General features: G+C 37.6%; 1 long non-coding RNA gene across 2 annotated transcripts in view; it reads left to right on the forward strand.

Moving 5' to 3' along the window:
- The window catches only part of LOC126948254 (uncharacterized), a 98,836-nt gene that overhangs the window by 27,819 nt on the left and 44,650 nt on the right, over positions 1-26,367 (forward strand). Inside the window, exon 3 of one of the 2 annotated variants that reach the window (XR_007723375.1) lies at positions 9,848-9,989. The exons of the other annotated variant lie outside the window; for it this stretch is intronic. This is a non-coding gene — a long non-coding RNA (uncharacterized LOC126948254). The remainder of the gene's footprint in view (positions 1-9,847; positions 9,990-26,367) is intronic. 2 annotated transcript variants of the gene reach the window in all.

The following is a 26,367-nucleotide window of genomic DNA, read 5'->3' on the forward strand; positions in this document are numbered from 1 at the left end:
TACATCATTGTAGTGTTACAAATGTATTTGGTTTCTTTTATACTGCCTAGAGATAACTTCTTAAATATATATTGGATTTCAGTGTTCTATATATAAATTTGAGCATTTCTTAATGAGGAAAAAAAGATTAAAACTCATATTGGCTCAATTATACTGGAGCAGGGTGAGAACATCTCACAAGGCAAGAGCAAAGACAGCCCCGAATATCTCCTCTCCTTTGTTGAAATATTACCAGCAAAACCCGAGTGATCAAAAAAGACTCACAAATTATATGGCAGTCCATGCCCACAAAACATAATACAATTCCGTCAAGGTACACTAGGTCAGTTGCTAAGAACCTTGTGTTTCTTCTAGTAGTTACATAAACAGATGTGTTTGCTTTTTTTTTCAAAGACTGAGGAAAAGGGAAAATTGCCAACACAAGTACCAAAATAATCAATTAAAAGTCAGCCCAGTCAGCAACAGCTGGTTTCAGTTGTCTGGAGTGTGCCCTGAGGCAACAGCACCTTGCAACTCCTTTCTCAGGCAAGGAATGCTGCCATTATCTCTTTCTCAATGGAAAACCACCTCCCCTGTCACATCCTTGTAAACTGTTGAACCTAAAGGGCTTTTTTCTCCACCCAGAAAAGAAGGTAATGGAAACTAAAGTAGGCTGTTCAACCATAAGTGTTGGGAAGCTTCCAAAAGCCTTCATTCCTGTCCAGAAGCTTCTAAAGAGGAGGCCTAGGATTAGGGAGATAAGCAATACTATCAAATTTTTGGAGCCTGGAAATGCTCTCCCCAACCTCATTTATTTGTCTTTTAAGTAAGGGACCCAGAATGAGAAATAAATATTTGGGAAAGACACAGGAACTACATTTCAATCTTATAAATCCTTTTTTAACCTTACGTATTGAAAAGTTATATACATATATATATATATAACTTCATATATATGTATGTGTAGAGAGGATAATATAACGCACTCCCGTGTATGAATCATTCAGCTTCAACAATGATGAACTTATAGCCCATCTTGTTCATTATTTTGAAGCTAATCCCAGACATCACATTATTTTAAAGGGTTTTTTTCTTTCTTTCTTTTTGTGACAGGGTCTTGTTCTGTCACTCAGGCTGCAGTGCAGTGGAGAGATCACAGCTCACTGCAGCCTTGACCTCCAGGCTCAGGTGATCCTCCTACCTTAGCCTCCTGCATAGCTGGGACTATAAGCATGTGCCACCATACCCAGCTAATTAAAAAAAATTTTTTTGTGTGTAGAGAGAGGATCTTGCTATATTGCCCAGGCTGGTCTCAAACTCCTGGGCTCAAGTAATCCTCCTGGCTTGGCCTCAAAGTGCTGGGATTACAGGCATAAACCATCATGCCTGGCCTAGAGATAATTTTGTTAATATAAAATTGTCTTCCACTTTTCAGAGGTCAGGAAATCCAAATGAAGGAAGAACAATGAAAACTTCAGCTAAAATCATTACCGTGGTTAAGATAAGTTATATAAACTTCTTATACTCTAAGTGGACTTTTCATTTTAGCCTCAAAATTGATACTTGTCAATCATGAGTCAACAAATATTTATTGAATGTCCCTTAGGTGCCAGGCTCTGTCACCACAAAGCCTAAAAATAGATCAATGGGGAATCTAGTTTTTAAGTCTTTCTACCAATAAAAAACTTTTGATTCTGTTAACTAATATTCAATCATTTTAGATCAAAACCAATTTTCACATTGATAGGGACAGGAGACAGGAAAATTCTGGGCAGAAGAGGGCAGGTCCCCAGTGAGGGCCTCACCTTCAAGCCTGGAACTGTGGCCCAAAGTGAGAACATACATCCCTGTTTTCCCACTTGAATGTTGCCTTTTCCAAAACCACCCATGATCCCCCTGCCCCTCATCATGTGCCCACAAAAACCCCAAGCTCAGCCAGCAGAGAGAGGAGAAGAGGAGATGCAGTTGGATGTCAGAAACTACAGTTGGAGAGAAGCAGCTTGACTTCAGAGGGACAGCTTGATGGCACAGCTTTGGAGAGGAGTTTGGTCATCCCCAGCCAGACTCCAGAGGAAGCTTACCTTCCCCCAATCTGTCCGCTTTTCAGCTCCCCTTTCTGCTGAGAGCCACCATCATTGGCAAAAAAATCCCCCATACTGACCATCCTTCAAATTCATTTATGCAACATTCTTCCTGGATGCCAGATAAGAACCCAGGTGTGGGTGCAAAAGGCAGTCACACTGACTCTCTACTGAGCTGTTAACACTTAAGCTGTCCATGGATGGCAAAGCTAAAAGAGCACTGACTGTAACACTCCTTCTGGGGCTTCAGGGGTCATGGACATCCCCAAAACACTGCCACAGGACCGGTACAAAGTTTGTTCCTGTTGGCACTCCAAAACACTCTCCCCAGCTCGGGCACCTCCTCACCTGCATGCTCCCTTCAGTAACGGGTTAAGCGCTGTGGGTTCGAGTGAGTAGAGCTTGCCCCTTCTGGTGCTGAAGCAGCCAACTAGTTCCAGTTCTTGCCCACAGAGGGGTCAGGGAAATTTCCTGCTTCAACATCATTGTAGTGCTACAAATGTACTAGGTTTATTAATAGTGCCCCACAAATTAAAAATAAAGTTATGCCTGTTTTTCCTATTTTTTTTAAAAGTCCAATGGCCCTGCTATATGAATACACAGTTATTTTTCTAGGAGCAGGCGTAAAAATGGGAATGCATATGCATTTCTAGAAAAACAAATTTTTGTTGTTACAAAGTAAACAAGCTTATATTATTTGTCAGAGCTCAGAAACAACATGATAACTTTATCATACATTTAAAAAAGAACTAACACCAATTCTATTGAAACTACTCTGAATAATAGAAGAGGGAATACTTCCAAATTCATTCTATGAAGCCAGTATTACCATAATACCAAACCAGACAAAGACACATCAAAAAAAGAAAAGAAAAACATAGGCCAAACCCCTGATGAACATTGATGCAAAAATCCTCAACAAAATACTAGCAAACTGAATTCAACAACACATTAAAAAGATCATTCATCATGACTGAATTGAATTTATCCCAGGGATGGAAGGATGGTTCAACATACACAAATTAATGAATGTGATACATCGTATCAACAGAATGAAAGACAAAAATTACATGATCATTTCAATTGATACTGAAAAAGCATTTGATAAAATTTAGCATCTCTTCATGATTAATAAACCTTCAAAAAACTGGTATAAAGGAATATACTTCAACACAATAAAAGCTAAATATGACAGACCCACAGTTAGTATCATATTCAATGAAGCAAAAATGAAAACTTTTCCTCTAGGATCTGTGACATGACAAGGATGACTACTTTCACCACTGTTATTCAGCATAGTACTGGAAGTACTAACTACAGAAATCAAACAAGAGAAAGATATAAAGGCCATCCAAACTGGAAAGGAAGAAGTCAAATTATTCTTGTTTGTAGATGATATAATCTTATATTTGGAAAAATCTAAAGACTCCACACACAAAAAAACTATTCAAACTGATAAATTTGGCAAAGTTTCAGGATTAAAAAATCAACGTACAAAAATTAGTAGCATTTCTATATGCCAACAGCAAACAATCTGAAAAAAAAATAAGAAAATAATCCCATTTACAGTAACTACAAAAAAAGCTAAGAATTAGCCTCACCAAAGAAGTGAAAGAGCTCTATAATGAAAACTATGAAACACTGATAAAAGAAGTTGAAGAAAATACACAAAAAATGAAAAGATATTTCATGTTCATAGATTAAAAGAATCAATATTATTAAAATGTCCATACATCTAAAGCATTCTTCAGATTCAGTGCAACCCCTATCAAAATACCAATGACATTCTTCAAAGAAATAGAAAAAATAATTCTAAAATTTATATGGAACCACAAAAGACCCGGAATAGCCAAAAGCTATCCTGAGCAAAACAAACAAAACTGGAGCAATCACAGTACCTGACCTCAAATAATACTAAAGAACTGTGGAAACCAAAACAGCATGGTACTGACTGGCATAAAAACAGACACATAGACCAATGGATCAGAATAGAGAATCCAGAAACAAATCTATACACCTCAGTGAACTCATTTTTGACAAAGGTGCCAAGAACACACACTGGGGAAAGGACAGTCTCTCCAAAAAACAGTGCTGGGAAAACTGAATATCCAGATGCAGAAGAATGAAACTAGACCCCTATCTCTCACAGTATACAAAAATCAAATAAAAATGGATTACAGACTTACATATAAGACCTAAAACTAAGAAACTACCAAAAAAAAAAAAAAAAAAGAACATTGGAGAAACTCTCCTGGACATTGGACTGGACAACGATATCTTGAATAATGCCCCATGAGCATATGCAACCAAAGCAAAAATGGGTAAATGGAATCACATCAAGCTGAAAAGCTTCTGCACAGCAAAGGATACAATCAACAAAGTGAAGAGACAGCCCATAGCATGGTAGAAAATATTTGCAAGTTACCTATCTGACAAAGGATTAATACTCAGAATATATAGGGAACTCAAACAACTCTATAGGGAAAAACTCCAATAATCCTATTCTAAAATGGGCAAAAGATCTGAATAGACATTTCTCAAAAGAAGACATACAAATGACAGACATATGAAAACGTGCTCAACATCACTGATTAACAAAGAAATGCAAATCGAAACTACAATGAGATATCATCTCACGTAAGTTAAAATGGCTTATATCCAAAGACAGGCAATAACAAATGCTGACAAGGTTGTGGACAAAAGGCAACGCTTGTACACTGCTGGTGGGACTGTAAATTAGTACCACCACCACGGAGAACAGTTTGGAGGTTCCTCAGAAAACCGAAAATAGAGCTACCATATGATCTAGCAATCCCACTGCTGGTATATACCCAAAAGAAAGGAAATCAGTATATCAAAGAGATGTCTGCACTTCTATGTTTGTTGCAGCACTGTTTACAATATCTAAAATTTGAAAGCAACCTAAGCATCCATCAACAGATGAATGGAGAAAGAAAATGTACATATACGCAATGGAGTACTATTCAGTCATTACAAGAATAATATCCTGTCATTTGCAACAACATGGATGGAACTGGAGGTCATTATGTTAAGTGAAACAAGCCAGGAACAGAAAGACAAACTTGCATGTTCTCACTCATCTGTGGGATTTAAAAATAAAAACAATTGAACTCATGGAGATAGTAGAATGATGGTTACCAGAGACTGAAAAGGATAGTTTGGCAGTGGGAGTGAGGGGTAAGTGGGAATGGTTAATGGGTACAAAAATATAATTAGATAGAATGAATAAAATTTAGTATTTGATAGCATGGCAGAGTGACTACAATCAACAATAATTTATTGTACATTTAAAGATAACTAAAAGACTATAATTGGATTGTTTGAAACACAAAGAAGGATAAATGCTTGAGATGATGGATACCCTATTTACCCCGATGCGATTATTATGCATTGTATGCCTATATCAAAATATTTCATGTACCCTATAAATATATAGATGTATGATGTACTCACAAAAATTTAAAACGAAACAAATAAATAAATGAAAACACGAATTCAGTTTATTAGAATTCCCAAACACGAATAGAAGATCTGAGATAACTCTTTTTGCCATCCTTAGACATTTGGCAAGGTTTTCTGGTAGATTTTCTACATAGAAAAAAAAATACCTTTTGAAGGAAAAGAAGAGCCTTTATGACTTTAACAGGACACCCCTTTCCCAGAGTCTCTCAGAGGCTAACATAATCCTTTACATACAGATTAACCTGTGCCTACATTCCTGAAAAGACTGCAGTAAAGGCAAATACAGGCCTCATTATGGGGTCATTTTACATTTCAAACTACAGTTTTCGTTTTCTTTTTTTGAGATGGAGTTTTGCTTTTGTTGCCCAGACTGGAGTGCAATGGCGCGATCTCGGCTCACGTCAACCTCCGCCTCCCGGGTTCAAGCAATTCTCCTGCCTCAACCTCCCAAGTAGCTGGGATTACAGCATGTGCCACCACGCCCGGCTAATATTGTATTTTTTAGTAGAGATGGGATTTCTCCAGGTTGGTCAGGCTTGCCTCGAACTCTTGACCTCAGGTGATCCGCCCACCTCGGCCTCCCAAAGTGCTGGGATTACAGGCGTGAGCCACAATGCCTGGCCTGCAGTTTTCTTTATAATCAAAGAGTCCCTCTTTACAAACTAGCAGTAAGTTTCAAAAAACAACAACACAAACACACCCAAAAAATATTGCTTAGCAACAAACATCCTGGTATCTACAAGATTTATTTTTCTTCCCTTTACTTAAAATCCTATTTTCTGACCAGTTGCAGATTCCTCCTGTCCTAACTTAGTTCATTAAAAATATCAATTTCTTTCCATGGCCTCCAAAACATTTTTTTTTAATTTGAAAAATTTTTACCTCAGTTCTGAAAGGACTGTCTCCTGCAAACATTCCCACTTCTGAGTGCTTCCTACTTTAGAGGAACAAAAGTTCCAGCTGTCAGTATCCTTAGAGCACACCACTCTCTCTGCCTCCAATAGACCCAAATTCTCACAGAAACAAAACAGAGACGTGGGATAAGACAATGAATTCTCACTTTGCCTCATTGCCAGACTTGTATACAATCCTCTCTGATGTCTTCTAGATCTTAGGCAGTTTGAACACTTTCTTTATGGTGTATATTTAAGATGTACAGCACGATGTTTTGATATACACATATATGATAAAGTGATTACTATAGTCAAGTGAACTAACACATCCATCCTCTCACATACTCACTTTTGTGTGTGTGGTAAAAGTACCAAAAATCTCTCTTAGCAAATTTCCAGTATGTAATATTTTTAGCTGTCTTCCTCATGTTATTCATTAGATCTCTAGATTAATTCATCCTATATAACTGCAACTTTGTCCCCTTTAACCTACCTCTGCCCATTTCCCCCGTCCTCCCACTCCAATCACCATTATACTCTCCATTTCTATTTATTCAATGTTTTAAAAGATTTCATATATAAGTGAGATCGTGCAGTATTTTTCTTCTTGTGGTCTAGTTCACTTCACTTAGCATAATGTCCTCTCCATTCATCCATGTTGTGTCAAATGACAGAATCTTTTTTAAGGCTGAATACTATTCCATCATACTATATATATCACAGTTTATCCATTCATCGGTTGACAGTGCTTTGGTTGTTTCCATATCTTGTCTATTGTGAGTAATGCCTCAATCAACATGAAAGTGCAGCTATCTTTATGAGGTGGTGATTTCATTTCCTTTGGATATATGCCCAGAAGGGAGATCGCCAGGCCATGCGGTAGTTTCGTAGTTTTTCTTTTGATTTCCTTAGAAACCTCCATACTTGCTGCATCCATCTACGTTCCCACCAACAGTGTACAAACGTTCCCCTTTCTCCACACCCTTGCCAACACTTGTATCCATTATCTTTTTGAGAAAAGTCTGGACAAAGTTTTGTTTTATGGCAGAGTCTGTATTAAGTATTACTATTCTTAGATTCACAGTCATATACACTTTTCAATGTTTACTCATTGAATCAACATAGAAATTTAAACCATGTTGGGGGAAGCTTAGTAATTTTTTCTTCCTGTTTTTATTTTCCTCAAATGTCTTGAACACAAACTGTATATTTGCTAAATAATGCTTTGCGGTCCTGAGTCAAATATTATTAAAACTTGATATGTTGGGAACTCCAAGCCAAGAGGAGGAAATACTTCTAGACCTCTCCATAAGCTGGTATGTCTTGAAATGAAATAAAAAATATAAATAAAAACTTATTTGAGGTCTATATGGAATAGATGATTTTCTTTGGAAAATAATCATTCAGACAATTACTTATGAAGAAATCTCTTCAATGCCATCTTTGCTAGTAACTACTGGGCTGTTTTCCATTCCCACCTCCAATATTAACATACCATGACATACAATTCCGTAGAGTCAAAAAGATTCAAAAGTCCCCAAATAAAAGAACTTCAAAGTCAAGGCCAGGTGCGGTGGCTCACGCCTGTAATCTCAGCACTTTGGGAAGCCAAGGCGGGTGGATCACGAGGTCAGGAGATCAAGACCATCCTGGCTAACACGGCGAAACTCCGTCTCTACTAAAAATACAAAAAATTAGCCCAACGTCGTGGTGGTGGGCACCTGTAGTCCCAGTTACTCGGGAGGCTGAGGCAGGAGAATGGCATGAACCCGGGAAGTGGAGGTTGCAGTGAGCCGAGATCGCACCACTGCACTCCAGCCTAGGTGACAGAGCGGGACTCCATCTCAAAAAAAAAGAACTTGAAAGTCAAAAGGGGACCAATTCTTACAGAATATTTTGATAATAAATGTAATTCCAGACACACAGACTCTTTAGGGACTTAAAGTCCTCAATCCCTAATAAAATAAATGAGAAAATTGCAACCTGAGATATTATACCAATTGTCTGAAGTTTTTAGTGGCAAGAACCACTTATTTATTTCAACAAACATTTATTGAACATCTACTCCATAGCTGGCAAAAGAAGACATTTTGGAATAAAGAAATGCAAGGCACAGTTCCTGCCCCCACCTCCAGTTGTTCACAGTCCACTGGGGACTAGGGACTAGTGAGCAGAGACACAGAGTGATGGGCTCTTTGATAGAGGTAGTCACAAGTTGAGGCCTCAAACTCACAGAGCAAGAAACCAGAACAAACTTTCTGGAAGGGGTTGGTCCTGAGCTGAGTCTTGATGAAGGTGAAGGGGCTGCTTAGGAAAGAAAGAGATCAAGAGAAAAGGGCCTGGCTCTCTAGGTCTTCCCGCATTCACATTAGTCTAGTCCACTCTTAAAATGTTTTGGTTTTGAGTTTGGTTTTGTCCGTGAATTATTTTATCTCTAGGTCAGAACATAGTGCTAAAGGAGTGAAAGCCACACCAGCCACCTTAAAATGTCTCACACTAACCACAAGGGGGAGTAGGTTAAAGATGGCTGAATTCAGGTAAATCACTCATCACCATCATTAAAGCCCACCAGTAAGTAGCCTAGTGTTGCGGGACATGGTCCGAACCTCCCTATAAAGGCAGCTTTGCTTACTGCGTTATTCATTTTATCAATCTGTGTGCTTTTCAACAATCCCTTTAACTTGTAAGCAGAAAATAAGAAATATTCCATAAAAATATGTAAAACAAATTTATTAATTCAAGTATTTATTGAGTTCCTATTATTTGCCATATAGATATTACAGTAATATTCTAATCATACATTTAAGCCTTTGTAAAGCGGTTTGGGGATTTCATTTTTTCCCCATTTACTCATTTGTTACTCTAAGCCTGAATATGGAGGTGTTCAAAGACTAGAAAGATAGGCATAGACAAGAGTATATCAATGTATAGAGGATGGGAGAAGGAGGGAGAAGGAATGGTTTGAAAGTATCTTCAGAACAGGCCGCATAAGTGACTGGAAAGTTTTCAGAAGTGGGGCTTGTGGATATCTTAAATTTGTGTGTAGTGCCACAGTTTGTAGAGTTGGAGAACGATGGTCAGAACTCATCATTTATTCATTCATGGTAGCTGTGGGTTCTTACCTCTCCTCTAGGCTGTAAATAATTGGCTATCTTTGGGACCTCTGAAAGAAAGATCACATTTCTGATCAAAATTTGGGATCCATGGTCTGCCACATATAAGTGTTTTTATAAGGAAAATGGGATAAACATTTAAAAGCAGGATTGTCACTTTTTTGGCCCAAGTGTTAAAGATGTCAAAATAAGAACATCTTGGTGAGTCCTCTGCTGAGATCTCTCTTTCTCTCTTTCTCTCTCTCTCTCTCTCTCGCCCCCCTTCTCTTTCTCTCTCTTTTTCCCTCCTGGCTCCCAGGACTAAGAAAAGGATAGATCAAAGGGACAGGAAATACAGCCTATGCCTGGAAGACTTAATATTTTAGCTATTTGCTGGGAATGGAATCTGGAGGCAATTGCAATAGAGTAAAAAGAAAAATGATCTAGGAGTCAAGACACAGGTAAAATTCTGGCTTTGCTGCTAAATATCTGGATGTGTTGGGCAAGTCATTTAGTCAACCTAGGCCTCAATTTCTCTATCTGTAGGAAATAATGATGACTGAAATTTGTTAAACATGTATTATGAATCTATCAACAGTTCTTAGAGGCTTATTTGGAGGGGGATGAATAGATCAGTGATTTTCAAACTTAACTTTTGTGCAAGGGAATCCTTTCATAAAATGAAGTCTTGTATGGCTCCCTAATACATAGCACAGATAAAAGTAGTATACCTATTTCATAAGGTACCATGTATAGCATTTCCTCATGAGATATTTGAAGATTATCATGATCTGTGATTTCCACCATGTCAAGCTTTGATCTGTAACATATTTGAGTAGTAAGCATTTTTTAACTTAGTGTTTCAAATAATAAAATAAATGTAATGAAATGTGTGTGGATCCCTAGAACACAGTTTAAAAGCCACTGAATGAGTTTATCTTTCAGGTCTCTTCTGAATCTGATATTCTCCCCAACTGAGCCTGGCTCAGATGGCAAAAACTCCTGCCAAGAACACATACACACCAGTTACTTTTCTCCCCCATGAAGGAAGATGCCTCTTTTATTTCCCAGCAGAATCAATGCATAATATTAAAAACATGTCAGTGTGACTAGTTCTAATTTAGTCTCTCCTTCAACAAGTTTTGGGGCCAAAGGTATTGCTACATCTGTGACAGTCGTAACTGCTTTGGGATTCTACTTGGACTCACAGTGTGTACATCTGAATATTCCCAGAGGTACCTAGTCAAGCTCAATAAAACTTTGAATGTCAGTAGACCTGAAATCCAGTATATAAGAAACCTGAACTAATATTACATAGTGAATTTCAACAATGCTGCTTGGATGGTAAGAGAAGTTCTCATCAGTCTTTACCTGTGTGACCCTGGCCACTTTTCATTTGGGACCTAGTTTCTTGAACTAGAGATCAACATTATTTCCTTTCCAGCTGAAGTATTCTTTATTCTCTAGTTAGTTAACATCCTTCTGTGATCAGCTGTACTGCCTGTATCTCCACCACTTCTCATTTATCAGCTGGGCTGTTTTCATGCACATACATTCTGTACAGATTTTCCACTGTGTAATTCTGGTGATTCTACATATGAATTAAATGTTTTATGTTTGCGCTTAAAACTGGAATCGCATGATATGAGATGAATGGTAAAATTTACATTTTAATTTTTACACTCAGAACAACATTAAATAGCAAATAAAAGATATAAAATATTTATGTATAAATTTAACAAAATCTATAAGATTTCATGTGTATATGAAGAAAACTACAAAACTCTAATGAAATAAATCAAAGTAGATCACAAATAAATGAAGAGATATTCCATGTTCATGGATAAGAAGACTCAATGTTGTTAAAATATCAGTTCTTCCCAAGCTGATCTACAGATTCAATGCAATTTCAATAAAGTAGCCCAGAAAGTTACTCTGTGGTGAACAACAAACTGATTCTGAAGTTTGCATTGGGAGGCAAAAGACCCAGAATAACCAACAAAATATTGAAGAAGAACAAAGTCAGAGGACTGACACTATACTTCCTCAAGAGTTACTACAAACCACAGTAATCAAGACAATGTGGTATTGGTGAAAGAACAGACAAATAGAGCAGAGGAACAGAATAGAGAATCTGGAAAAAGACCCACACAGTATTGTCAATTGATCTTTGACAAAGCAAAGTTAATTCACTGGAGTAAGGATAGTATTTTCAATAAATGATACTGGAACAATTAGACATCCACATGCAAAAAATGAATATAGAATCTAACCTTATACTACACAAAAATTAACTTAGAATGAATCACAAACCTAAATGGAAAACTATAAAACTTCTAGAAGAAAACATTGATGTTAGATTCCATTACAATAAAAAATTTCTGCTCTGTGAAAAACTTCATTAAGATGATGAAAAGATGAGGCACAGACAGAAAAAATATTTGCAAAGGACATATCTGAGAAAGAACTGTTACCCAGGATATACAAAGAACTCTTAAAACTCAACAACAAAAAACAAACAATCCAATTAGAAAGAGAGCAAAAGATCTGAACAGACACCTCTGCAAAGAAGATATACAGATGGCAAGTAAGCATATAAAAAAATGTTCCACGTCATATGCTGTTACAAATTTGCAGATTAAAACAAAAATGAGATACCACCGCATACCTATTAGAATGGCCAAAATCAAAATGAGTTAAAAACTTATGCCCACACAAAAAAGAACTACACATGAATGTTTATAGCAAATTTATTCATAGTTGTCAAAAATTGGAAGTAACCAAGAAGTCTTTTGGCAGATGAATGAATAAACTGTGGCATATCCATACAATGAAATTCAGCAATAAAAATAAACTATCAAGCCATAAAAAATCATGGAAGAGAAAGCTTAAATGCATATTGCTAATTAAAAGAAGCTAGTCTGAAAAAGCTACATATTATATAATTCCAACTATATGACATCTGAAAAGGCAAAAGAGACAATGCAAAGATCAGTGGTTTCCAGGGACTGGGGGAAATAGTGGGGAAAGGATGCAGAAGCAAAGCACAAGGAATCTTTTTTGTTTTTTCAACTTTTTTTTTTTTTTTTGAGTCAGGGTCTCACTCTGTCACCCAGGCTGCAGTGCAGTGGTGCAACCTTAACTTACTGCAACCTCCACCTCCTGGGCTCAAGTGATCCTCCCAACTCAGCCTCAGTAGTAGCTGGGACTACAGGTGCACCCACCAGGCCCAGCTAAGTTTTTTGTATTTTTTTGTAGAGACAGGGTTTCGCCAGGGTTACACAGGCTGGTCTCAAACTCCTGGACTCAAGTGATCCACCCTTTCAGCCTCCCAAAGTGCCAGGATTACAGGCGTGAGCCACCACGCCCGGCTCCAACTTTTATTTTAGACTCAGGAGGTACATGTGCAAGTTTGTTCCCTGATTATATTGTATGATGCTGGGGTTGGGGGTACAAATGATCCTGTCACACAGATACAGAATAGTACCCAATTGTTAGTTTTTCAACCCCTCCTCAACTCTTTAATAGTCCTCAGTGTCTATTGTTGCCACCTTTATGTCCATGAGTTCTCAATGTTTAGCTCCCACTTATAAGTGAGAATATGTGGTATTCGGTTTTCTGTCCCTGCATTAATTTGCTTAGGATAATGGCCTCCAGCTCCATCCATGTTGCTGCAAAGAACACAATTTTGTTCCTTTTTTTTTTTTTTTTTTTTTTTTTTTTTTTGAGACAGAGTCTCGCTCTTGTCACCCAGGCTGGAGTGCAATGGCGCAATCTCGGCTCACTGCAACCTCTGCCTCCCAGGTTCAAGTGATTCTCCTGCCTCAGCCTCCTGAGTAGCTGGGATTACAGGCACCTGCCACCATGCCAAGCTAATTTTTTTGTTTGTTTGTTTGTTTTTTTAGTTGAGATGGGGTTTCACCATGTTGGCCAGGTGATTTTGCTCTATTTTGTGACTGTGTAGTATTCCGTGGTATATATGTACCAAATTTCCTTTATTCAACCCTTCGCTGATGGGCACCTAGGTTGGTTCTATGTCTTTGCTATTGTGAAGAGTGCTGCAGTGAACATGCAAGTACAAGTGTCCCTTTGGTAGCACAATTTGTGTTCTTTTGGATATATACCCAGTAATGGGATTACTAGATCAAATGGTAGTTGTTTTAAGTTCTTTGAGAAATCTCCAAACTGCTTTCCACAGTGTCTGAACTAATTTACATTCCCACCAAAGTTTATAAGCATTCCCTTTTTTTGCACAATCTCACCAACATCTGTTGTTTTTTGACATTTTAATAATAGTTATTTCCACTGGTATGAGATGATATCTCATTGTGGTTTTGATTTGCATTTCTCTGATGACTAGTGATGAGAAGCATTTTTTCATGTTTGTTGGTGACTTGTATGTCATCTTTTGACAAGTGTTTGCTCATGTCTTTTGCCCATTTTTTAATGGAGTTGTTTGTTTTTTGCTTGTTCAATTCTTTAAGTTCCTTATAGACTCCAGATATTAGATCTTTGTTGAATGCATAGTGTGTGAATATTTTCTCTTATTCTGCAGGTTGTCTATTTACTCTGTTGATAGTTTCTTTTGCTGTACAGAAGCCCTTTAGTTTAACCAGGTCCTACTTGTCAATTTTTGTTTTTCTTGCAATTGCTTTTGAGGATGTAGTCATAAATTCTTTCCCAAAGCTATGTCCAGAATGGTGTTTCCAAGGTTTTCTTCTAGGATTTTTATAGTTTAAGGTCTTACAATTAAGTCTTTAATTCATCTTGAGTTAATTTTTGTATGTGGTGAAAGATAGGGATCCAGTTTCATTTTTTTGCATATGATTAACCAGCTATCAAAGGATATTTTTGATCAGTGAAACTATTCTCTATGATACTGTAATGGTAGATATATGACATTATGCATTTTTCAAAACATGTAGAACTATACACATTAAGAGTGAATTCTAATATAAACTATGAATTTTAGTTAGTAATTATGTGTCAATATTGGTTTGTCAAGTATAACAAATGTACCACACTAATGCAAGATGCTAATAATAGTGGAAACCTGGAGGGAGTAATATGAGAACTCCACTTTCCATTTTCTTCTTTTTCCTTCTCTTTTTTTTTTTTTGTAAATCTGAAAAGTCTAGCAATTACATACAATATCACCATCACAAGCTGAGAGAGAGCATGAACGAGAATAAAAAGCTTTTTTTAAGTACCTTTAACAGCACTTTTTTTTTTTTTTTTTTTTTTTTGCTTTGCTTTCTGAACAAAGGGTTCCACATTTTCATTTTGCTGTGGGGCTAGAAAATTATGTAGCCCTGTTTATCACTTTGTATAAATAACAGCTAATGTTTATTTAGCACATATTATGCAACAGGTATTATGGTAAGTACTTTCACATATTACTTCATTTAAAACTCACAACCATATGGTATTTTATATATTTTATAATGATTTGTTTTACACATTTTAAAATATTTTATAATGATATAATTAACCCCATGATAATATTTTCATGCCTATTTACAAATGAGGAAATCAAGATTTAGAGAAGTTGAGTGTGTTGATCGAAGTCACTTAGCTGATAGGAGAAAGGGTCAGATTTGAACCCAACCATCTGATTCCCAGCTCCTAACCACCAGCTATAACCACCACCATGTTAGATTTCAAGCTGTCTGAGGTACTTCTTTAGCTATGCTACTAACCACTAAATATAAACCTCACTGATTACAATGCTCAGGCATGTGCCCAAAGGGTAGCCCTGCGATTTTAATCATCCTGCGTGTAATGTGAAATATTCCCAGCCAGCAGATACTTTTAACAAAACCCTTCAAATTCTTTAGATGATGCAAGTGGCATAAATGCACAAGAGTCATATGAACATTATAAACTATACTTCTTTAGAGACTTATAAATTATGAAGAATTAATTTTCTCTTAAAAATATGCACTATGTATGTATGCTTTTATAAAGCAGACCTGGGTAATCAATTTTGAACTGAGAAGGCACACACTAGATTTGAACATCAACAGCAAAAAATCAAAATTAATCCTCTTAAGCTTCTTTGGCTAAGTTCTTTGCCATACTTGTTCCTGCTTTCTTTCTGACTTGCTCAGCACATAGCTATGGGGTTAAGCAAAGGAGACCTTTTCATCTGTGCGGGTTATGAGGCACAGTTGTCTGTACAAAGTTTAGGGCTCTCTGCCAATCCCATAGGCCTCAGCTCTGCAGCGCAGATGTATGCCTCAACTTACCAGATAAACTAGGCTCCAGTCTCTCTCACATTAACAATTGATCTTAAAAGGAATCTGAAGGAACATATCTGCCAAAGTTGGCTCTGCACTTCTGACTGAAAACCACATCTCACTGAGTGGTTGAGTCTATCGTGGAGGGACTCGGGTCTTGGGAGGTTTGAAGTACAGTAGGGGGTTTTAGTCCTGCTGTGACGAAGCTAGCTAGTCCAAGCATCTCTTCTTCTTTGGCGCATGGTGGAAGCATGAGGGATATGTTATGATAAAAATCCCAATTATGCCTTCCACCATCTGTTAATAGCATGTGCTTGTGTACACGTTGCCAGGAAATATCGAGAACAAAGGAATGAGAGGCCCTCATTCCAGAGACATGGCTCTCAGCTCCCACTGAGGTTCACTGATTTGGTTACAGATGTGTCGATGTCCTCAGCACCCAGCCCCACATAACATGGAAGTCCACGGTCCTGGGCAAAGCTAGACTCATCCAGGTCTGTTTGGGAAGAGGGATCCAGTGGAATGCAACATTGATGTTTTTCTTATAATGTCTCAAAAATACAATTAAAATGGAGATAACCAATTAGCACCAACATCATATGTGTACATGAGACTGACTTACAAAGTCATTTAAAAAATACAGATCTCCTTGAAAAAAAGGCACACATGGCATGCATTAAATCAAGTTTTATAAAAAGATTAAAGTTTAAACTTTAATTACATTGTAAATATGTGAGTTGGAACCATTGTACTTACATCAGGGGATTTTTTTTCTTCAAGATGAGTGAGAATAACTACAATAGACATGAAACTATTGTAGAAATAACCAACAACTTTGAATAGATAATTGGAACCCACAGATAAAGTAATACGCGTTAAATCATATTAAGGTTTATAAAAAGATTAAAGTTTAAGCTTTAATTACATTGTAAATATATGAGTTGGAACTATTGTACTTTATCACATCAGGGGATTTTTTTTCTTCAAGATGAGTGAGAATAACTACAATAGACATGAAACTATTGTAGAAATAAGCAACAACTTTGTATAGATAATTGGAACCCACAGATAAAGTAATATACTGAGCCATTAGTTTCTACCTCTTTCTAACTACATTAGTGTCAGCGTTAACAACTAATAAAAACTCTACTAGGCTGGGTGCTGTGGCTCACACCTGTAATCCTAGCACTTTGGGAAACCAAGGTGGGTGGACAACTTGAGCTCATGAGTTCGAGACCAGCCTGAGTAAAATGATGAGACCACGTCTCTGAAAAATACAAAAATTAGCTGGCTTGGTGGTATGCGCCAGTAGTCCCAGCTACTTGGGGTGGGCAGGAGTGATCGCTTGAGGTCAAGGGGGTTGAGGCTACAGTGAGCAGGGATCACCCCATTGCACTCCAGCCTGGGTGACAAAATGTGACCCCATCTCAAAAAAAAAAAAATTCTACTGTATTTTTAAGATCTTTTTTATAATGTGATCCTAGAAAATAATCTGGACCTTAAGAGATGTGTTTAAAACATTACTAAACAAAATTTATTCAGTTGCAGAGTAACTTTCTAATGAAGATTCCTGATTTTCTCATTATAACACATAATCAGGGATCTTATCATACAGACTACATTCAGAAATTCCTTGGTAGAAGTTAGAAATTTGTCTGTGAGGAGCAAGAGTTCTTTATCTACATATAAAATAAAACAAATGTGGAGTCATATTTTTGTCCCCAAACATCCCTTTGATACTACCATTGAGGTTTTACAATTAGGACAGTTTTCTTCCAGCACCCTCACTAAACGACATCCCTCTACTCTCATCTTGCACAATTCCCTTCCTTCCTCTCCAGCAAACATTCCTCTACTTTCCTTTGCCAGGTGAGTCTCATGCTGCCGCACACCTACCCTGAGAGCTGGCTGCCCTTAAGAGGAAGTTCACTTAGAACATCTTGATTAAAATGAAATTTGTGCATTGTTTTCTAGTGTGGCCTGCACACGTTGGAGATGAAACAATTGATGCTCAAAAAGTGAAATGACTATGACATGGCTTCTTTATATAGCTGCTAGGGATACAGTTTCTGATCCCTGTTTTAGTATTCCCTTTTCCTGCCTCTCTCTATTCGTCTTTTGCTTCTCTACTCATTCCCTCTGTGACCCTAGCCCAACTCCTAGCTCCAATTCAATCATAATGGTTTCTCCTCAATCCTTTTCTCACAGGACTGAATGTGTTAAGAAGAGAAAGTCCTCCTCTTCCAACCTCTCTTCCTGTAAACCCTCCCTCTGTCATTCCTGTACACAAAATTTAAAAAGGTTAATACTTAGGTACATTATTGTGAATGGTTTTTAATTAAGAAAGCAATGCTTATAGAATACTTGAAAGATATAATGCATGAAACAACAGTTACTCGTAAATCTACAGCCCAAAGATAACCACTGTGCAGACATTGATACATTTTCTTTCTTATAATTTTGTACATATAGCTATATGTTTTAGCATTTTGGGGACTATATTGGAGCTATACTTTTGCTTCCAGATTTGTTTCTCGTGTCACTAAAAATTATTGAAAAGCATAAATGTAATGAACGTGTTATAGTTTATCACACACTCTAAAGAATTTTGGACTACTGGCTAATCATTTTTAATTGATTCTGTCTTAGTGGTGTGCTGGCAAACTGGCTGTCTTAAACAAGAGCCCTGACTTATTGTATTTGCTAGATTCCACGGTGTAAATGCTCCTATCATGGCAAAGTTCAACAATCGGCTCACAAAAATTCCTAAAAATGTAATCAGTTGTTGCAAGCTGGTATGCCCCAGTCCCAACAAACCACTGGCTATCAAATATTATAAAGGTGACATATTTTGGCTCTCAGGCAGCCTACATTTAAGTAGGGCCCTTGATAAACAAGGAAATGACCTTTAAATCCATAGTTGCCTCCATTTTCACCATACTGTATTTCATCTAGCTGTGTTCCTAGTTGACAGCCTTCACTTGAGAGTGACCCATCTCCAGTAACGACCTTGAGAATGTATGATAATGGCAGACAACTTGGAATATGCTTAGTTTTCTTTACATTCCTTACCCTGGTTGTTCAAAACCACTTTCCATAGTCTTGTGTTTCCTGCCTTTCATTGCTATTCAATCCTAACAGTTTCCAGATGTTTAACTTCCATTCAGTTACAGTTACATATGGTTTGAACATGGAAGAGGACAGTTAATCTGAAATGAAAAAACAAAGTAAAACACTAATGTGTAACTAACTTTGCAGGTAGGCAGGATGAGCTTTCACGCCATCTCTTCACTGACTGCTAACGACTTGCTCCTTAAAGGAAAGTCCTAGAACTGTGACATAAAGATCAAACAAATAGCTTTTCTGAAGGTTTTGTTACCTAAAATGGGATTCTGTAGGCCACCACCTTCAGAGTAAATGTGTCAAATTTTAATTTACAATATTTCATCCATCATCACATTATAATAACCCTTGGTCTTCTTAGCTAAGTAAAAAGTTAAGTAAAATTTTCAGATTCCATCTAAATTATATCTCTTGTTTCCCCACAAAGCTTAGTGCAGTGCTTACCTGTGGTGACAATTGTCAGTACACTTTTTTTGAGTTAATGAAGACTGACATGGGCATAAAATGTATTGCAATAGAGTAAAGGCTGAATATTATGGGGCTACTGTATCACAAATAAAGCTTAGGAATTGAAAGGACCTGGGTAGAAATCCGAGCTCCTTATTTGCCAGCTGTGTGAACTTCAGTGCGTTATTTAATCTTTCTGAGCTTCCATTTCCTCATCCAAATATCTGCATAACATCTTCCTTTGTAGGATGGTTGTAAGGTGTTTCAGTTATTTCTGGCTATGTAACAAACTACTCAAAACTTAATGCCTTAAAACAGTCATTTATTTTGCTTTTGCTATTGTTGATCAGGAATTTGGGAAGGGCTCAGCTGGGTAATTTGTCTCTGTTCCACGTGGCATCAGTTAAATTGGCTGGAGGCGGAAGGTTTGAGATACATGGCGTATTTATATACTTATATGTATTAGCTCCTTGATGCTTCCTGGCCTCTCCCTCTTATCCTCTGAGGCTGGGGGTTGGCAGACTTTTCCTGTAAAGGTCCAGATAGTAAATATTTTAGGCTTCAAGGGTCATATGATGTCTGTCACAGCTATTCAACTCTGCCATTGTAGCATGAAAGCAGCCACAGACAATAAGTAAATAAATAAGTGTGATAGTTTCAATAACATTTTATTTAAGTTTCATATACTTTTTACGTATCACAGACTGTTGTTATTCTTTTGGCTGCCCCTCCCTGCCATTCTTAGCTAGAAAGAATGTGACGAGCCAGATTTGGCCTACAGGCTATAGTTTGATGACCCTTACTCTTGCGCCTTTCCATACAGCTTGGGTTTCTCATGACATGGTGGTCCCAGAGTAGTCATATTTCTTACACAGTATCTAGGTCCCCACAGCAAATATTCTGTGAGGCAGGAAGTGGAAGCAGGTAAAATCTTAAGGCCTAGGTCTTGAAACTGGCATAATGTCACTTCTGCTGTATTCTCTTGGTCAAAGCAGTCATAGGGCCCACCCTTATTGGAGGGGGTGGAGAAATTGAGGGAGTGGAGATTGGAGGGGCTTGATGGGAGATTGGCTAGGTCACATTGCAGAGGAGCATGTGGAAAGGAGAGATTAATGTAGCTACAAATACAATCTACCACGTGACGATTAGGAATAATATTTATAAAGTACCTGCTTCTCATGATATGTACCCAATGAATGATGACTCATATTGCTATTAATAGTGTGATTATTAACTTTAAGGGGGGAGCAATTAGCACCGAGATTCATATTCACCTTCTTAGAGGAAAAAGGTAGTGAAAAATTAGGCTTTTAAGAAATTCTCACTTGGGTTTCCCTCATCTGCAGTAATGGGGCCTATAATAGTAACTGGTTTTGGGTTGTTTTAAGAAGTTTATTGAAATAATATATGAAAAGTGCTCAAGTAGAGCACACTTGGCATGAATGTCATAACTGTCCATTATTGCTATTTTACGTCATGGTTTAGAAATAATTTATTGTTTTTGATTATCATAAGCTTTTCTAGGACTTCCAAAACCTAGACTCTAAAATGCATTGGCTGGGCACGGTGGCTCATGACTGTAATCTCAGCACTTTGGGAGGCCGAGGTGGGTGGATCACCTGGGGTCAGGAGTTCGAGACCAGCCTGGCCAACATGGTGAAACTCCATCTCTACTGAAAATACAAAAATTGGCCAGGGGTAGTAGTAGGCACCTGTAATCCCAGCTACTTGGGAGGCTGAGGCAGGATAGTTATTTGAACCCAGGAGGCAGAGGTTGCAGTGACCCCAAGATCATACCACTGCACTCTAACCTGGGTAATAGAGCAAGACTTCATCTCAAAAAAAAAAAAAAAAAAAAAAAAAAAACACACACACATAAGATGCCACGTCACAGGATTTAATAACTTTAGGCATTTTATAACTGATATACTCAAGAGAAAAATGTTTTTAAAAATTGGAACTTGCATTATTAAAAATTACATATATAACAATATAATAGATATAGGAAAATACGTTCATTCACGTTCACATCACAGTCAAATTTTGAGGTAAATTTTCTATTGAATTTACATTTTTAAACAACTAATGAACATGTCTTAGTTGCATTTTGCAGAAATAAGTGCTAGCCAAATATGATATATTGATATTGACCACTATAGGAACAATCACATAGAAGAGAAGCACTAAAACAGAAAAGAAACTGATTCAGAATTGTAAATAGGGTGCAAACTGGGGTTTTGTTGATTGATATTGGCTTCAACTGATGAGTTTCTAAAATAAGGCAGCAAATGGATAAAAGGATCAGGACACCAATGAAAGCTCTAAACAACTGCAAATAAATTAGATTCCTGAGTAATAAATCTTGAATCTTGCTGTTTGATCACCCTTATCAGGCAGAAGCCTGAGAAAATAGAAGAGCTTTCCATCCTGCCCAGAAGGTCAAGGACACACTTGGCATCATCAGCTCCACATTCCTAAGGGGAGGACCCTCCACCGAGAATGCAAAGAATGACTTCTTGGTCTGGATGAAACCACTACTTCTGGGGCTGTATTCCCGCTGGTCCATGGCAAGGCAGCATGCAGCAATTTAAGAATAACACACTTTGATGCTATTCAGCCATTTAACGGAATCTTTGCTGACATGGGAAAACAGCCCCCAGTATGTTGTTAAGAGAAAAACAGGTTCAAAGCTGTAAATATAATGTGATACAATTTTTGTCAAGCAACATAAGACACATGAAAAAAACATTATAAGGCTTTGCCAAACATAATGGAAGCCACCCACGTGCGACAGGATTTGGGGTAACTTATTTTCCTGTTTCTTTTGAGTTTTTATTGGTTTTCCAAATTTTCTGCTGTATGTGTTATTGCTGAAGTACAGAACAGTTATTTTAAGACATAACTGAAGTAGAAGGAAGTAAGGCAACAATAAAGTGATACTGAGAGTAAATAAAACATAATATATTTGTCAGTGCTTAGTAAATCCGTGCCCTACCTCAGCACATAATATTTCAAAGTAACCACAACATGCTATGTTAAATATTTAATTTAAATTTTTATATGAGGCTGAATTACGAGGTATTATAAATATTAGGTATTGCTATACTTCATTAGCTAATCAAACTTTATCAAGCAAAATACACATGAAATTGCACTTGCCAACATATAGACTTATTTAAAAGTCTTTTAAAAAAATACTGTCATGTTAGAGACCATGACATTATCATGTCTGAATTATGGGGTCTATTCAAAGAGGCTGTGGTGGAATCAGGTGGCAAGGTGGGGGAAGGAAATCCATTCAAATCAACCAATATACAGTTATCTGTATTCTCTGTTATTCAACATTCAAATCAACCAATATACAGTAATCCCCTGTTATCTGTATCTCTGGGGAATACATTCCAAGACCCTCAGTGGATACCTGAAACTGCAGATATTAATAGTACTAAATTCTATATATGCCATGTTTTTCCTATACATTAATAGTTATTATGAAGTTTAATTGATAAATTAGCCACAGTAAGAAATCAACAGTAAGGAATAATAAAGTAGAACAATTATAACAATATGCCAGCATCTCTGCTCTTGTACTTTAAGGTCATTATTAAGAAATATAGGAGTTACCTGGACTTAAGCACTGCAATACCATGACAGTCCATCTGATCACCAACGTGGCTACTAAGTGACCCACAGGCAGGTAGCTTATACAGCGTGGATGTGGATACCCTAGACAAAGGGGTGATTCATGTCCCATGCAGGGCTGAGTGGAACGGTGAGAGATTTCATCACTGCAAAACAATGGGCAATTTAAAATTTATGAATTGTTTATTTCTGGAATTCTCCATTTGATATTTTTTGTCCTCAACTGATGACAGCTAAGAAACCACAAATAAGGGGGAACTACTGTATGTGTTATGCTTTTAGGGGAAAAAAAGCCATTGAGGATGGAATTTCTGAGCTTACCTTAGGTTGTGTTGGCATGACGAAACCCCCCTTCCACAAGGCAGTTGCTACCTCCTTGATTTATTTATCTCCAGTGCCTAGTGTGTGCGGCAAGGTATTGCCCAGTAAATATCTGTGCCATGAAGAGGGCCAAAGTCTTGCTTACAAGGTGGTGAATGTGCTAAAAGTAATCCCAAGGTCCATATGATAGAAATGCTACTTTGAATTAGAGTCTTGCCAACACACAGCACACTTATTTACTATTAAACTGATACAATTATCAGCATCGATAAGAAATAATTATCATTTCCTTACACTTACTCTACACTTGCTTACTCACTAACTAGTCATCAGTCATAGGCTGTAAAGTCGGAAGGAAAAACGAACTGCTGGTTCCTGCTGTAAATTCTCTAACAATACTTATGAAGTCTTTTCATTTTGTCTCCTTTAACATTTAGAAACCCCACTTTGTCCAATCAACTAAAATAAGACAGGCTTTTGGTTTAGCTTAGTATTCCCTGAATTTATGGGAAAGAGAATGGCTTTGTGTCTAACTAGATCTGTATGCCAACTTGGGAATATCAATTCTCAGAAAGCATTATTGCAGTCTCCTCACATTTGATTTTGTTTGAATCTCCTGTGCTGCCTCACCTATATGGTTACTTAACAAGGGCTGCTCTGAGCTCCCAGTTTGGTTGCTGAAGGTGATTGATAAGTGATACACTTTTGTCGTTACAGAGTTTGTCCATCAAACTGTCTCCACACACTCTGTAAATTGGGAACTTGGCTTGTAATTTCCAATCCCCATGAATCCTCAAGAACAAGGAGCTGACCCTGTTGTTCCTATATTAAAAGTGAATCCAGGTAGAAAGAAACCTTCGTGTGCACTTGTCCATTTACCTCATTCCGGATGGAGAAGCACATGCTGATCACTTGGGGTCCCTTCCAACTTCACCGAAATTTGCTATTTATTCTTTTGTGCATTGTTTCAACAAGTATTTGTTAAGTGCTAACAATGTACAGAGGTCTGCAGTAGGTTCTCCTGGGATATACAGTTGTAAAAGACACACCTCTAACCCTCAATAAATTTATATTACATGCCGATTTCCAACCTAGTTAGCTCAGGCAAATTCTCTTCCAAATAAATAATACACGTAGAAACAATTCCATCCCAAGCCAGTGGCCTACCTATTTAAAAATTATTAGAAACTGCCTAATTTCGGTGAGTTTTTAAAAAGATGTATCTGCAGAGTCACATACAGGAAAAATTCAAATTGTTAATTCCTAAGTACAAAGTAAAGTTCCTGCTGTTCTTCCTTAGGAGACTAGGTTTTGGGAACCTGAGGTCAGATTTTTAAAAAGGAAGATTGACCCACGTGAATGGTGTAACGTGGCTTCACTACAGTAAATAGTAATTCATCAAAGTGACAGGTGAAGTGATATAACACAGCTTCTAGGACATTCACAGACATAAGCTTTGTGTTTCTTATCCATACTGAGATTTTCCTTAACCAATTGAACATTCCAGTTCTTTCTTTGTTTCTTAATCCCTTAGCCCACTCTCCATGATATTCCTACTCTTCTGCTTAGTTCTCTGATATTTTTGGCAACACTGACTAATTTCCTTCAGCGACCATTGAAGGCTATTAAATGTCTATTCCAGAAACTCCTCCAATGCACATGTCATCAAGGCATAGAGAGGCATATTTGCAGTGGACAGCCCCTCCACCCCCTCAAACAAAAGGAGAGAGTCCTCTAACAAACCGAAATATTGGTGGCTGATAATCTCAGCCCAATTTTTTTTACCATCTGGGTTTTTTCCCCTATTCTCTTAATTAGATTGAGCCACACATTATGGCATGTCGTAAAAGAGTTTCTGAAGGGCAGAATTTGTGGCACAGAGAGAGAGTTCCAAACTGGAAGACTCAAGAAATAAACAAAGATACCACAAATGAGAGCAGATAAAATGTTCACATTCTAACTCTTTTTTTAAAAAAGAAAGCAGCAATCCTGAGAAGTAAAAATAATTATCATCGGTGGCAAAAAGCAAAACATACACACACAACAGATGAAGGAGATTAGACACTAAAACTGGGAGCAAAAAGGCAGTGGAAATAAGTACAAAAGTGCACACAGAAAATGTTGTAGTAGGCCGGGCGCGGTGGCTCACGCCTGTAATCCCAGCACTTTGGGAGGCCGAGACGGGTGGATCACGAGGTCAGGAGATCGAGACCATCCTGGCTAACACGGTGAAACCCCGTCTCTACTAAAAAATACAAAAAACTAGCCGGGCGACTACTCGGGAGACTGAGGCAGGAGAATGGCGTAAACCCGGGAGGTGGAGCTTGCAGTGAGCTGAGATCCAGCCACTGCACTCCAGCCTGGGCTACAGAGCGAGATTCCGTCTCAAAAAAAAAAAAAAAAAAAAAAATAGAAAATGCTGTAGTAAACAGAATGAAATAAGAAAGGCATCAGATTGAACCAAAAGAAAAGCAGTGAAAGGAGGATTATGAAAAACTAGAAACACAAGTCAGAAACAAAAGGGAATTGAAAACTTCAAAATATAGGGACTTAGAAGATGAAAGGATAACTAGAAGAAATGTAAAGACCGTGGGAGTGGTTTAATGGTGTCTAAAATAATTCTTAATCTCACCTCCGCATCATATATAAAAAGAAAAAACAATATTTTGCATAGAATAATACTTGCAGTGGAAGTTTCAGAGTTACACCTCCTATATGTTTGCATACTCACTGAGCTACTTCTTTCCTTAATTGAAGTTTCACAGAAAAATTATTCCCTTCTGAAGCAATCTTTGACAAGAGATTATGGCGGTATCTACTATTTACATCAGGAAAATTATGCTACTTTTAGGAAAACCAAGGATTATCTATTTTGGGGGCCGGGGAGGGGAAAAATCTCACCACAGCTGCCTGGAATGAGACAAAAAAAATAAATTGCTTTTGCCAGAGTTCAGCACATGCCAGAGTTCAGCCCATCATCGATTTAGTCTGTCTTTCTGTAGCAACATTCACTCTGAGTCATCTGCATAGGGTCTTGGTGTCATCAGTGTAACTAGGGTTGGTATTA

This window comes from Macaca thibetana, chromosome 2, assembly GCF_024542745.1.
Source record: "Macaca thibetana thibetana isolate TM-01 chromosome 2, ASM2454274v1, whole genome shotgun sequence".
NCBI classification, from domain to species: domain Eukaryota; kingdom Metazoa; phylum Chordata; class Mammalia; order Primates; family Cercopithecidae; genus Macaca; species Macaca thibetana.